This window comes from Globicephala melas, chromosome 7 (genome assembly GCF_963455315.2).
Source record: "Globicephala melas chromosome 7, mGloMel1.2, whole genome shotgun sequence".
NCBI classification, from domain to species: domain Eukaryota; kingdom Metazoa; phylum Chordata; class Mammalia; order Artiodactyla; family Delphinidae; genus Globicephala; species Globicephala melas.
This window is the reverse complement of record NC_083320.1, coordinates 17,302,240-17,316,068: the sequence shown is the minus strand read 5'-3', so window position 1 is coordinate 17,316,068 and position 13,829 is coordinate 17,302,240. Positions and strand designations below refer to the sequence as shown.

Genomic DNA, 13,829 nt, shown 5'->3' with positions numbered 1-13,829 from the left:
TTGGGGCCTCTGTAATAAAGTACTACAGACTGGGGCCTTAAATAACAGAAATTTATTGTCTCACGGTTTGGAGGCTAGAAATCTGAGATCAAGGTGTCCGCAGGGTGGAATCTGTTCCATGCGTCTCCCTTAGCTTTGGTGCTTTGCTGGCAATCTTTGTATTCCTTGGCTTGTAGAAGTATCACGCCATCTCTGCCTTCGTATTTACATGGCATTCTTCCTGCATGTGTCTGTGTCCAAATTTTCCCTCTTTTTATAAGGACACTAGTCATATTGGATTAGAACCCCACCATATTCCAGTATGACCTCATCTTAACTTAAGTGATTAGATCTGCAACAGCCCTATTTCCATGCAACAGCACATTCTGAGGTCCTGGGAGTTAGGATGTCAAACATGAACTCTGGAAGGACACAGTCAGTTCATAACAAACCCTTATATAAACTCATGTATGCCAGGATATGAACTATTGCTTTATAAATATTTGATCTAGTGAAAGCCTCATTTATAATGTCTTGCCTGAAGCCTTTCTTACTTAATTCTAATCCAGTTATTTTCATTTAGGATATTCCATTAAAATTTCCTTTATACTTACCATCTGCTATAGTAAAATCAGATCCTTATTAATGTCTATAAACATTGATTGTGCTTATGTACTAATCGGTTACCATTCATTATCAAGTGAAAGGAACCCATTTCATGTAATCACTGGTGGGGCTGGATCCAGGGCCACAAATGATGGCATGAGGATATATTGTCTGGGTTTCTTGCATTTAACTTCTTCCTGCTTTGACTGCATTTTCAGACTGAATTTTCTCCATGGTAGCCATTTTGACATGGCCAGGTCCACATTGATTCCTACTTACTGAGCAACCCTACTGGAATAAGATGCATATTCCTTTCCAAAAGAGCTCTTGCAGACTCCTGATTCTGCATCTCACTGACAAGCGTGGGTCATATGTTTGTCCTCGAACTGATCACCACGGCAATGTAGTTGGTTATGCTCTGGAGCTGCAGGCAAGGTGTGGAGTGAGGATGAGTTTTATTCAAAGGAAATCCAGGCTTTTTTTTTTTTTTTTTTTCTCACAAGAAAGTAATGGATGCTGACGATATAAAACAAACAAACAAAAACCAAATAACTCCCCATATGTTCAGTATAGCTTATGTTTTTGCTTCTCTTATATTTTGATTGGCACTTTTAATAAATCAAAATGTGTGCATTTACACAAATATATCCGAGTTTCATAATTTCTGCAGCAACTGTGGTGCTGTAGAAAATAAAGTGGATGTAAATCTCCAAATCTTGATTAAGAGAGTTTTCAGGAGCACACCTCTCTGGGACAAGGTGCAGCATGCTTTTATATTGTAGGGATAACATGTGGATTAACCAGTACTTTGACTATAAAAAGTACAATGTAAATGTATCCTTTAATTATGCTTTTGAAAATAATATCTGTGTTCCCTATTAGGAATAACATCAGGTAACAGAAGTATAATGAATGAAAGAGACTGAAATTAATCATGCTGGGACCAAATAAAAGATTCAAGCAAAAGAGCTAAGCAGAGACTCTTTCTTCTTGGATTCAGAACCAAATCCAAACATGAGTTCAACTTGCTAAAAAATAAATCACACCCACTTTCTTCACAAGCTTCTTTATGTATTGCAAAAAATGACCTTTAAACTACCTTGAGAGATAGCAACTGACTAGAAAATTACAGTTATTAGCAGTATAACCAGAGATTAGAGTATTGTTAAAAAAAAAATACTAAGAGACAGATGTTAACAATTTACAACCTCAAAAGACAGCTACCATAAAACCCTATTCTAAAGGATGACTGGGGGATTCATGATAATATGCTGTACCTAGAAATCTGAATGTGGTTAAGTAACATTACCTTTTTTTTTCAGAAATTTACCATAAAAGTTTGATTTGTAAAAGCTATAGAAAATGAGTAATTATATTTATCAAGTAGTCACCTCCATTCCAAACATTTTTAAGTATAATGTTTTCCTTTTTCATAAATAACTAAAATGCACACATGTTTTGAAAGACATTTTTAAAATAAAGACTGCTTAATGATTATAGTCTGTTCAGTGTTAACCCTTTGGTAGAAGGGCAATATGAACCTAACCTGGGTGTTAGCAATCATGCGTTACAGACATCATGGTTAATTTCCATTCGATCTGGGGCCAATCATTCAATAATCATTTTTCTTTACTTCTCAGAGGGAGGCTCCAGCAATTTTTCTTCTGGGCAAAAGTGGAAGGAAACAGGAGCGCTGGCAGGGGGCGGATTTGAGTTTCCACAACACTATGCCACTGAAGTCTGCAGAGACCATGTAAGGGGATGGTTAAGCTCGAGGACCCCAGCACCAGCCTGATTGGGTTCAAGTCCTGGCTCTGACTCTTGCTTGCTGTATGACCTTGCTGTAATGACTTAACTTTCTATGCCAGGGTTTCCTCATTCCTCAAATGGACATGGTAATCATACCTGTCACTGGAGTTATAAGACGTAAAATGTTTAATATTTGTAAAGGGCTTGAAACATTGCCTGGGGCGGGATTTGCTGTTACCTGCTATTTGAAAGCTCTTAGATAACCAAACCCCATTACCTCTTTAGTGAAACAGAATTGGGACGATGTAGTGAGACATAGTTTATAAAATACCTAAATGCTTTACTCAGAGTAGCCACCCAGTGAATGATAGTTGCTTTCCAACTGATGAGAATTTTCCATGATGATAGCTGAACTTCGCTCCAGGAGATCGTCTATAAAATGGCATGGTTGTCTTCCTTATAACAACTTCAAATTTTAGTGTTGGCTCTAGGACATTCTCTTTCCACCACTGTCACTATATATATATATATATATATATATATATATATATATATATATATATTTTTTTTTTTTTTGCCATACACGGGCCTCTCACTGTTGTGGCCTCTCCCATTGCAGAGCACAGGCTCCGGACGCGCAGGCTCAGCGGCCATGGCTCACGGGCCCAGCAGCTCCGCAGCATGTGGGATCTTCCCGGACCGGGGCACGAACCCGTGTCCTCTGCATCGGCAGGCGGACTCTCAACCACTGCACCACCAGGGAAGCCCTCACCATATATTTTTTATGTTTATTATAAATTCAGTAAACATTTGTTAACTTACCTTGTGTGTGACTCTACCAGGTACTTAATTGGGAGGCAGAGGTAAAGAGAAAAACATTTATTTGACATTGCTACTGGGAATCATGTTTTGCCCCCATCCAAAGCTTAATCCTTATCTACTCCTTGCTTTAGTCAATGCACCACCATCGCCCGGTTCTTGAATTCCTCTACTTTCCTCTCCTCTGCTGTCTATGTACAGCCAACAGCCAAGCCTTGTCAAGTCTCTGCATAGGGCCTCTACCCACCCCCACTGCCACTGTCTCAGGCGTGGTCCTCATTTTCCTTTGCTTACACTCTCGTTGCAGCTTGATGGAACCCCCAACACACACAAGCACCTTCCCGTTTCGTCCACCTCTTCTGAGGGTCCAGATAAACAACAGGATACTGTCCAGATTCCTCAGATTTACTTTTTCTCTCTCTTTTTTTTTAAAGATTTATTTATTATTTATTTATTTAATATATTTTTGGCTGTGTCGGGTCTTAGTCGCTGCATGCGGGATCATCGTTGAGGCATGCGGGATCCTTCGTTGCGGTGCGCGGGCTTCTCTCTAGTTGTCATCTGTGGGTTTTCTCTTCTCTAGTTGTGATGCGTGGGCTCCAGGGCATGTGGGCTCTGTAGTTTGTGGCACGTAAGCTCAGTAGTTGTGGTGCACGGGCTTAGTTTCCCCGAGTCATGTGGGATCTTAGTTCCCTGACCAGGGATTGAACCTGCGTCCCCTGCATTGTAAGGCGGCTTCTTTACCCCTGGACCACCAGGGAAGTCCCTACTTTTTCTCTTTATGCATCACATGGTCCTCTTGAACCTACCTTTCTATTCTTCCTGTTCATGCCTTTACTCAAGCTGTTTTCCTTACGTGGGGGAATGTGCTTATCCACACATCCAAATCCTACCCGTCCTCAGAGGACAATTTCAAAATGTGTCTTGTTCCATGAAGTCTTCTCTGGTTTTCTCTTCTTCCTCTCTACCCACTCCCTCTCTCACTATTAAAATGATCTGCATCTTCTTGGTTTGTTTTGTTGAACACTCACAAAAAGCAGGGGGATTTTTTGTTTGTTTGTTTTTGGGGTTTTTTGGTCACATGGCATGTGGGATCTTAGTTCCCCGGACCAGGGATCGAACCCGTCTCCCTGCAGTGGAAGCATGGAGTCTTAACCACTGGACCGCCAGGGAAGTGATCTGCATCTTCTTGGAACTCTCAAAACATTTCATCTTTACCTCTCTTACATCACTTATGTTTGTCTTGTATCATATTTATTTTCTGCCTGTCTTTTATTTCCTACACTGTAAATTCTTGGAGATATAGTCTGAGTTATCTCAATATCTCCATTGAGTGAATATGAACACTCAAAAATACTTATTTAAAAACTGAAGAAATAGATGGGAAAAGAGAATCATGGCATTTACCCTCCAGGAGATCAGCAGCTAGTGGAGATTATCTATCTGTCTACCTAACTACACACCTACACACACACACAACCTAATATGCAAAGCTGACTCCAAAAAAGGCAAAAAAAGTGTACAAGCATCTTGTAAAGCAAGCATAAGCAAAAGAATACTTCACTCTGACTGGTAAATTTGAAGGCAGTCGGGCTTCTCAGGGGAGGGAGAATTTTAGCTGAACATGGAAGGCAAGGTAGAAGACACAAGCAGATTGGAATCAGACACTTTACCTTGGGAAGAATTGTCTCCCTTAGGAGAGATGCCTGGTTCAGCACTGTGGACCTAAGCTGGTTCCTGCTTCTCCAGGGTCAAGATGACCTGCCTCCCTCCTTAGGAAATAAAATGATTGACAAAGATGAAACCAAATTTGAATTTTTCCATTCTTAATTGTGGTGCTGCGAGTTTGGCTTCCTCATTTAGTGGGTAATAGTACAGAATCACAAGCATGCAAAATTTCTCATAATATAGAGCAAGATTTAAAGTGTTTGCAGACCATTTCATGCATTTGTTCACTCTTGCACCTTATACGTATTATCTTCTGGAGTTGGAATGGCCCGGGACCTGCTGTATTAACCTCAAAGAATATCAGTGGCATGTTAACAGCCTATCTTTTCCTAGAAGGAAGAATTTCCCTTGGCAAATAACCAAGAAGACCACTGCATATTGAGGAAAAACTAGAGTCCCTTCTAATATTTGTAATGTTGGATACTAACATTTTACATCAAGACTTGTACTTATTAAATGTGCACGTTAGTCAATTGAGTATGTTGAAGGATTGTGGAAGCAGTGAAAATTAATTACAAACCTAAGGAATCATTATTTTGACCTATAAAAACTGATATGATCTAAATTATTGTTCCAAATAACGCTCTTTAATATTTTATTTCTGCCTAAGACCCATTTGAACAGTGCAGGTCCATTCTGTCATGTGTCGTAAAGATATGACTAAGCATTTACATCATTTATATTTTCTTATATTATAAATGTGCCACTTGATACTTTACACTTAACTAAAGTTGAAAAAATATTATTTAGGTATTATACAATAAAGAAAAGAAGCATGGTCTTATTTCCATGTCCTTTAAGTCAAGATAGTTATAGTTGTAAATCTCTGTGATCCAGTATTGTGCCTAAAATGGAATTTTAAAACTAAGACCAAAAAAAGTTACTTTAGACTGAGCTAATAGTTTGAGCCAAGACCTGGAGGCAGGTGAGGGCAGGGCCATGTTCAGGAAACGGCGTGCAGACTGGCCTCATTAGATGTGTTATCCATAAATTTATCTAAGTCTTATGATGGTGATAGTCACAGGTATATTCCCTCAGGTTGGGTTTTTCTTCTCAATACAGTCTAAGCTGACTTAACGTGATAGAATCATTTTCTTAATATTATGTAGGGACCACTCCATTATTGAATACTACATATTTTTTGAACTATAGACCTTTCCCTTTACTGAATGTAATTGCCAGTTACTAAAAATTGTAGGAAGAGATGTGCTCATTCAACTACTTGCCATTTTGTTTCATGATGACAGAGTGAGCTGTGAATCAAACTTAATATACGTCAGTATTATTTTTTAGTGGTACACCAAATTTAATTTTAAAAGAGTTAATTCATTTAAGGGTGATGACAGGACATGTAGATTGACAAGCAGGAAAAGTTTAGTGGTGAAATGCCCTGCACATAAAAAAGGTGCTTAATAAATAATGGCTAAATTGAAATGGTATAGAGGTTACCCTTGACACTGTCTATGCAGTATCTTACCCATCCACATGGCTGCAGTGGGAGCCACCATGTTTCTAGATGACACACAGACAGGCACCATCTTGGTTTTGAGTTTCATGATACACTCTATTATTTAAAAATAAAGAAATTCCCTCTATTTTGTTTAACTCTTTTTCAGTTGTGTTTTGGTATTTTTCGACCCAAAGATTTAGAGCAAATATACTTCATCACAACTTTCTTACTTATATATGACTATCCTGAGATTAAAAAAGAGTTTCTATATGCCATTAAAATAGCCCCCAAATTAAAATTTTACTATAGTAATGATTTGCAACTTGTCACAGGCTTCTGAGACTCTATGTATCCTAGCTATGGGGTGATTATTATTTTTTAAGATATTTAAAATTTTAAAAAAAGTATTTATTTTATATTGAAGTAGAGTTGATCTACGGTGTTGTGTTAGTTTCTGCTGTACAGCAAAATGATTTAGTTATATATACACATATATCTATTCTTTTTCAGATTCTTTCCTCATATAGGTTATTACAGAGTATTGAGTAGAGTTCCCTGTGCTATAAGTAGGTCCTAGTTGATTATCTATTTTATATATAGTAGTGTTTATGTGTTAATCCCAACCTCCTAATTTCTCCCTCCCTCCATCTTTCTCCTTTGGTAACCATAAGTTTGTTTTCTGAGTCTGTGAGTCTATTTCTATTTTGTAAATAAGTTTATTTGTATCATTTTTTAGATTCCACATATAAGTTATATCATGATACTTGTCTTTCTCTGTCTAACTTACTTGACTTAGTATGGTAATCTCTAGGTCCACCCATGTTGCTGCAAATGGCATTATTTCATTTGTTTTTATGGCTGAGTAATATTCCATTGTATATATGTACCACATCTTCTTTATCCATTCATCTGTTGATGGACATTTGGTTTGCTTCCATGTCTTGGCTATTGTAAATAGTGCTGCAATGAACATTGTGGCACCCCAATCATCCCAATGATTATTTGTTTTATAAACCAACTGTTAGAAGGTAAAGACTTTTTCTCCAGAGAATAGAAAGGTTCCTCAAATGGCTATGCAGGTTTGGCTGACTTCAAGGGATGATCCCAATATTTCTTTTAGGAGTAAAACACTAGTCCTTAATATCTAAATTTTGTTGTAGGGTGAAAAGACATTTACAATATGTCTTCCAACGTTTCCCTTTTATCCTGGGTACTCTTCTACAAAACCAAACCTCATAGCTAGAGTGGAATCTGGTTACATCAAAGAACCTTTTCATAAGGATTTCTAAATCTGGGATCCATGGGGTTGAAACGAATCTCATTTAGTGGCAGAAGCCATAAGCTATAAAGTTCAGGTGCTGTGTGCTGCCACATTCCCTATAAAATGGAGAAATTTTGAGAGACAGAATGAACTTGACATCCAGAACAATCGGAAACAAGAGATGGAAAAGAGATGGCCTTAAAACACCGGGTCACGGTGGTCTTAGGGTCCTGCTACATCTTTGTCTTTCCACTGGTTGGGGTTGTACCTTTGTTTTTCGTTTTGGTTTTTTATTTTTAATTTTAAAAATTTTATTATGGTAAGAACACTTAACATGAGATCTAGCCTTTTAAATTTTGAAGCAATTTTTAAGTCCATTGTACGGCTCTTTTTTTTTTTTTAATATCGTTATTGGAGTATAATTGCTTTACAATGGTGTGTTAGTTTCTGCTGTATAACAAAGTGAATCAGCTATACATAAACATATATCCCCATATCTCCTCCCTCTTGCATCTCCCTCTGACCCTCCCTATCCCACCCCTCTAGGTGGACACAAAGCACCGAGTGGATCTCCCTGTGCTATGTGGCTGCTTCCCACTAGCTATCTATTTTACCTTTGGATACTACAAGTCATTATCTTTCTCTTTCTGCTTGAACATGTTGGAGGGGTGTCCTTGTCATTTGTAACCAGACTTCTATAAAATCTCTGACATGCTGGGGGTCAGGAAGCTGGATGTAGACATATGAATGGTGAAGGACTGGCTTAGAGCCCTGGGATATGGAGGAAATGACAATTGGTGGCCTTTGCTTAAGCTTGAAAGGGGCAGACCAAAAGCAAATTACCTGACCTCAAGAAAAGGGTCTCTGATGCTTGAATGGCCATCAGGTTAAGCTAATTAGAAGGCAGGTACTAGGAAAGAGTCCCCTGTGTAGGAAGGAGGGATCTATTCTCAAATGCCTATGGCTTTGTCCAAGGGTGAGAAGGGAACATGAAGATCCTGAGCCAGTTCTGATGATTAAGGATTGACTCCAATTCAGAGCTACCTTTACAGCGATGCACAAAAGGGGAGGAATAAATAAATGTAGTTTATGGTTTGGGAAATAATAGAAAAGAGCAATATGTCCTTCTTCCTCTCATACTTGGGGAACGAATCAACATCACCCACTGTTAGTAGATCCCTATGGCCCTCAACGTTGTTAACAAAGATGAAATTGTAATAGAGCCAAGTAGCATTCTACGCTATTTTAGCGATACCATTGACATTCCTTTACAATATTGATATTTCAGAACACGTTTATGTGAAAGAGAGAATTTGGACAAAATCGTCCCAGATCAGAATATAGAAGTCATGTAATCTGAAGTAGATGCTTGACCCAAGTTCTTCTCTGAGAAGTTCAAATACCAGTCATTGTAGGCTTCACAGGTCCAGCTGGACACTTAGTTTTTGATGCTGGCCTCAAAGCAGATAAACGTGTCAGAGGGCAGAGTTATGTGCCATCTGTGTTTCAGGAAAGTAAAGCTGCTCCGTTGCACAATCAACTGACAAGGAATTATGAAACACCTTATGATTTAGTTCAGTGAAAACTGCCAGAAACCGCTCTCCTAAAATTCCCATCTTACCTTGAGAGATGAGGCAATACAAAGTTTTTGCGAATGACATGCCTTAACTTTCCACATTAGGTTACTGCAAGGCTATAAATCAAGACTATTTTTCATTCTTCCCTCTGGTGGGCACCCCTCTGTCTGGCTACATCCTGGGGTGGAAGGCCTTTCCTCTTCCCCAGATGTGTTTGGAATGCAGTAATTCTCTCACTCTCCTCTGTCACAAATTGCCTTGTCTCTTAAAGCAGGGAATTGCAAGTTGAGTGCACAGGAGGATGTGACTATGAGGTCTTATTAAATCAGGGCCAGTCAGGTTAGAAGCTGTGGCATAACTTATGTGTGACCCTGAACTTGCTTACCCAGATTCCTGAACCTGAACTCACTTTACGGTTCATTGCATTAATTATGGCTGTATAAAAAGTTAAAAAAAGAGAAACAAAAATCTTTTAAATATTTGACCCAAAGAAGGGTTTGAGAACTTTACTGGGTTTCCCTGGTTTTGGTTTGTGTTCTAATGGTGAAGCATTTAGTTTGTGCACTTTCTCTGGCCACCCCATGGCTCACTTATCAAAAGAAACATCACTTTCCCACAATCCTTAGAGTCTTCCTTCTCATAATATATTGAGGTTAAGGACATACTAATTTAAAATAAGTGGTAATTTAAATTCCTTCACATTTGTATCAGATTAGCACACAAAGCCCAACACATGCATTACTCATAACTGCCCTGTGTGGTAAGAATTAGCTGGCAAGGTGAACAGGCCTGCTTTATCATGGTGGTCTCAGACAGAAATTACAGGAGTTATATTCATCCTAAATGCCTTTCTGGGGAGGGAGGTGCATGATAGGGCTTAAAATACATACAAATAAACATGAGGCAAGTTTGAAAGCCATAAACCTTCCTTCTATGTAGGGAATTCTATGCTATGCAGATGAAGGGATTGCATTTCTGCTTCTATTAATCACAAAGGAGGCATGAGCTTAGCCTGATGAAATGGCTTTATCAGTGAGTATACATTCTTTGTGCCCAGGTTTACAGTCTGAATTCTAAATGTGTTTTATGTTCTCTCTACTTATGGCTATTCAGAGTGATTGAGCTAAACCCAATCTTCGTGAATTCACCAAATAACCCAATTAGCTGAAGAGGAGAATGATGCTAATCTCTCTGAATGGGTCTGTAGGATGCAACACACTTCCAATGAAAAGCAAAAAACCAAAATAGCAAATGTTTTCTGAAGATCTGATCTTCTTATACCACTAAGTGTTGATTAGGTCCATTGGATTTTTCACTCCTCTGCTGGGTGTTACCTTGCTGTGTCCTAATACTGTGTAGAGAAAGTAGTAGGATTGTAGTTCTGAGCCCCCAGAGATATACTTGATCTTACCCAGAATTCCTCTAAAGATACACATGATGAATGATGAGACCTGCTTGCCTGTCATAAATCCCAGCAAATAGAGGAGGAGACCAGGCTGACATATCACCTCTGAGGACTGGGTTACAGACTCCTAGCTGATTTATCTGCCCATTTCTCCTCATTATGAAAGATGGAAATCATTTAGCTCAAACATTTTACAGAAATATTTGGTCAGGGTGAACCTATTTCAAGGGGGACAGATGCCTGTTTTCATCCTGTTTATTGTTCTCCAAAAGCCATTGTTCTTTAACCTAGACAGGCCACTACCAGGTCTCCATCAACAGATTTTTTTTTTCTTAGAAATAAAAAGTAAAATGCTGGAATTTGCTAAGCCCTGCTTTTTTTCCCAGAAGTAACTTGGATATCAGAAGCTCAACCTTTCTTGAGGCCAAGTGATGGTGAAAGTGAGTAATGGTGAGGAATCAGGCAGATGTGTTCTAAAGTTGTATCAGTCACTTTCCAGCTGTGTGACATTATTAACTTCTGTAAAATATTAATAATTATTAACATTATTAAATATATAATCCATAAATAATATAATACTAATATATATTATATATTTACATATAATGTTGATAATTATTAACATTATTAAATAACGACATTAACTTCTGAGACTCAGTTCTTCATCTGCTAAATGGCATTCATCATAATGACTATCCCCTATAGTTAAATAACACTTGTCACATAGTAAGTGCTAAATAAATAATTGCTTTCACACATCAGCATCATCCTCTGCATTCCCACAGCATGAACACCAACACTATATAAGAAAGGAAACTTCACGATTTTCAGCCTTGATGTCTCTCTTCCATTAGATCCTGTTGCTTCAGTACCCAGGAAACTGGAAATGGTCTCCTTGGATTGGGTTTGTGTAGACTTAATCTTGCATTAAATATTGCAATCATCTCTATCCACCTACAGAACGAAGTCCAGTCACCTCAGCCTCACTTATACATATGTAGCACCCTCATCCTTGACCTGATTTCCTGTGCATTTTTTCAGCAATCTGAATATTTCCCATGAGATTATCAAATTGCTACATTTTATTGAAATTATATGCATATAAATCTATTTTCCCCACTAGACCAGAAGCTCCCCAAGGGCAGAGATTGTCATTCCAGTGCCTGACACAAGGAGGTGCTCGCTCTAAACAAGATTTTAAGGGTGTTTTAATCTTAATGTTGGGATGAGAAGGGCTATACAAATCGCTTTCTTCATGTATATGAATACAGGAAAAGTAAATGACTAATGTAGTTACAGATGGTTCTCTATAGAAATATTTATAGATACATGTATATACACAGATTAATATATACACGTATATTTCTTTGCTCTGTCAACTAATGAGGCATAAAGAAAGAACAGCCCATATCAATGAGCACACCTATCACCCAGATGTTGGTTTTCTAATATCATTCTCTAGCAAAAGGAACCAGGGATCCTTGGAAAAATGACTGATTCTAGGATTGAGGCAGGAAAGGTACAAGATAAGCCTAAAGCTTCTTGTAGAGCCTGAAAATATGGAAGTGCTAAAACACACACACACACACACACACACAAAATGAGAGTGTGTCAGAGGGTCACAAGAACCAACTAAAACTCCCAGTGGCCAGAATCTGGAATAATTTGACCAAAAATATCCTTAAGATTGTATTAGATTATAATTCCAACAATAAATAAATATTCATGAGTCTATACTGATATAAATAAATAATTGAATAAATTAATAAGTGGGAGAGGAGAGACAAATGTCCTGAACACAAGAATTTATGCAGGCACTCCTCTCTAATGGTGTAGGGTGGCATAACTCATAATTCTTATAGTGTGGGTTGTGTATAGAGACTTTCTTCCAAAGAGTAGAGTATGAAAAGGGAGGGAAAAATATCGAGTAACTTTACAGTGGAGAAATCTGACCAGCACTACCTTCAGCCAGGTGATCAAGGTCAACACCAATAGTGATAAGCCATGTTGATAGTGTGTAGCCCTGATATGATAGGATGAAAATGGCTCTTCTTCTCTCCTATCTTCCTCTCTAAATCTCATAACCCCAGTCTAATCATGAGAAAAACATCAGACAGATTCCAATAGAGGGGCATCCTACAATGTACATGATCAGTACTCCACAAAACTGTCAAGGTCATCGGCAGCCGCCGGAGCTACGATGCCTAAAGGAGGGAGAAAGGGAGGCCACAAAGGCCGGGCAAGGCAGTACACGAGCCCCGAGGAGATCGACGCACAGCTCCAGGCTGAAAAGCAGAAGGCCAGGGAAGAAGAGGAACAAGGAGAAGGTGGTGGAGATGGGGCTGCAGGTGACCCCAAAAAGGAGAAAAAATCCCTAGACTCAGATGAGAGCGAGGATGAAGAAGATGATTACCAGCAAAAGCGCAAAGGTGTAGAAGGGCTCGTTGACATTGAGAACCCCAACCGGGTGGCACAGACAACCGAAAAGGGCACACAGCTGAACCTGGACGGGCCCAAGGAACTTTCAAGGAGAGAAAGAGAAGAAATCGAGAAGCAGAAAGCAAAAGAGCGTTACATGAAAATGCATTTAGCGGGGAAGACGGAGCAAGCCAAGGCCGACCTTGCCCGGCTGGCGAGCATCCGGAAACAGCGGGAGGAGGCTGCCAGGAAGAAAGAAGAGAGGAAAGCAAAAGATGATGCAGCTTTGTCAGGAAAACGAATGCAGTCGCTCTCCCTGAATAAGTAGCACGGCCTGTGGGAGGAGATAGCAGGGAACGGGGCCGTGCTGCCAGGACCTCTGCTGTGTCTCACCCACCCTGTGCCCGGCGCCACTGCAGCAGCCCCTCGCGGTGAGGAGCTCCCCACGGCTTCTCTTCATCTTGGCACAGAAATCGTTTGGGGGGGATGGTGGGTGGGGGGAGGGGGCAGCTGCTATCTTTGAGACAGAAAGATGCAGGACAGCATTTCATATGTAACCATTTGAATGTGTTGGCTGTTTTTAGAATTCAGAACCCTTGTCGGGGGGGTGCCTGGGAGGTGGGGTAAGAAGAGCTCCCGTTTGTCTGGTCGATTGCGGCGCAGTAGCTGCTGAAAAGTTTGTGATGGACGACCCCCTGTCTGTGTTGCCCCGGCACCCGATTGGGGGGCTGTCGCCTGGGAGCCAGGGCTCTGGGTCTCTGAGGATCATGGCTCATCCCCGGCCAGTCCCCTCTGACTGAGGCTTCGCCCCTGACCTTCCCACCCTACTCCCTACCC

General features: G+C 39.8%; 1 pseudogene; it reads left to right on the top strand.

Annotated features, from left to right (window-relative positions):
- The first annotated feature begins 12,762 nt into the window (after positions 1-12,762).
- Positions 12,763-13,413, top strand: LOC115866963 (28 kDa heat- and acid-stable phosphoprotein pseudogene; annotated as a pseudogene).
- Positions 13,414-13,829: the final 416 nt, after the last annotated feature.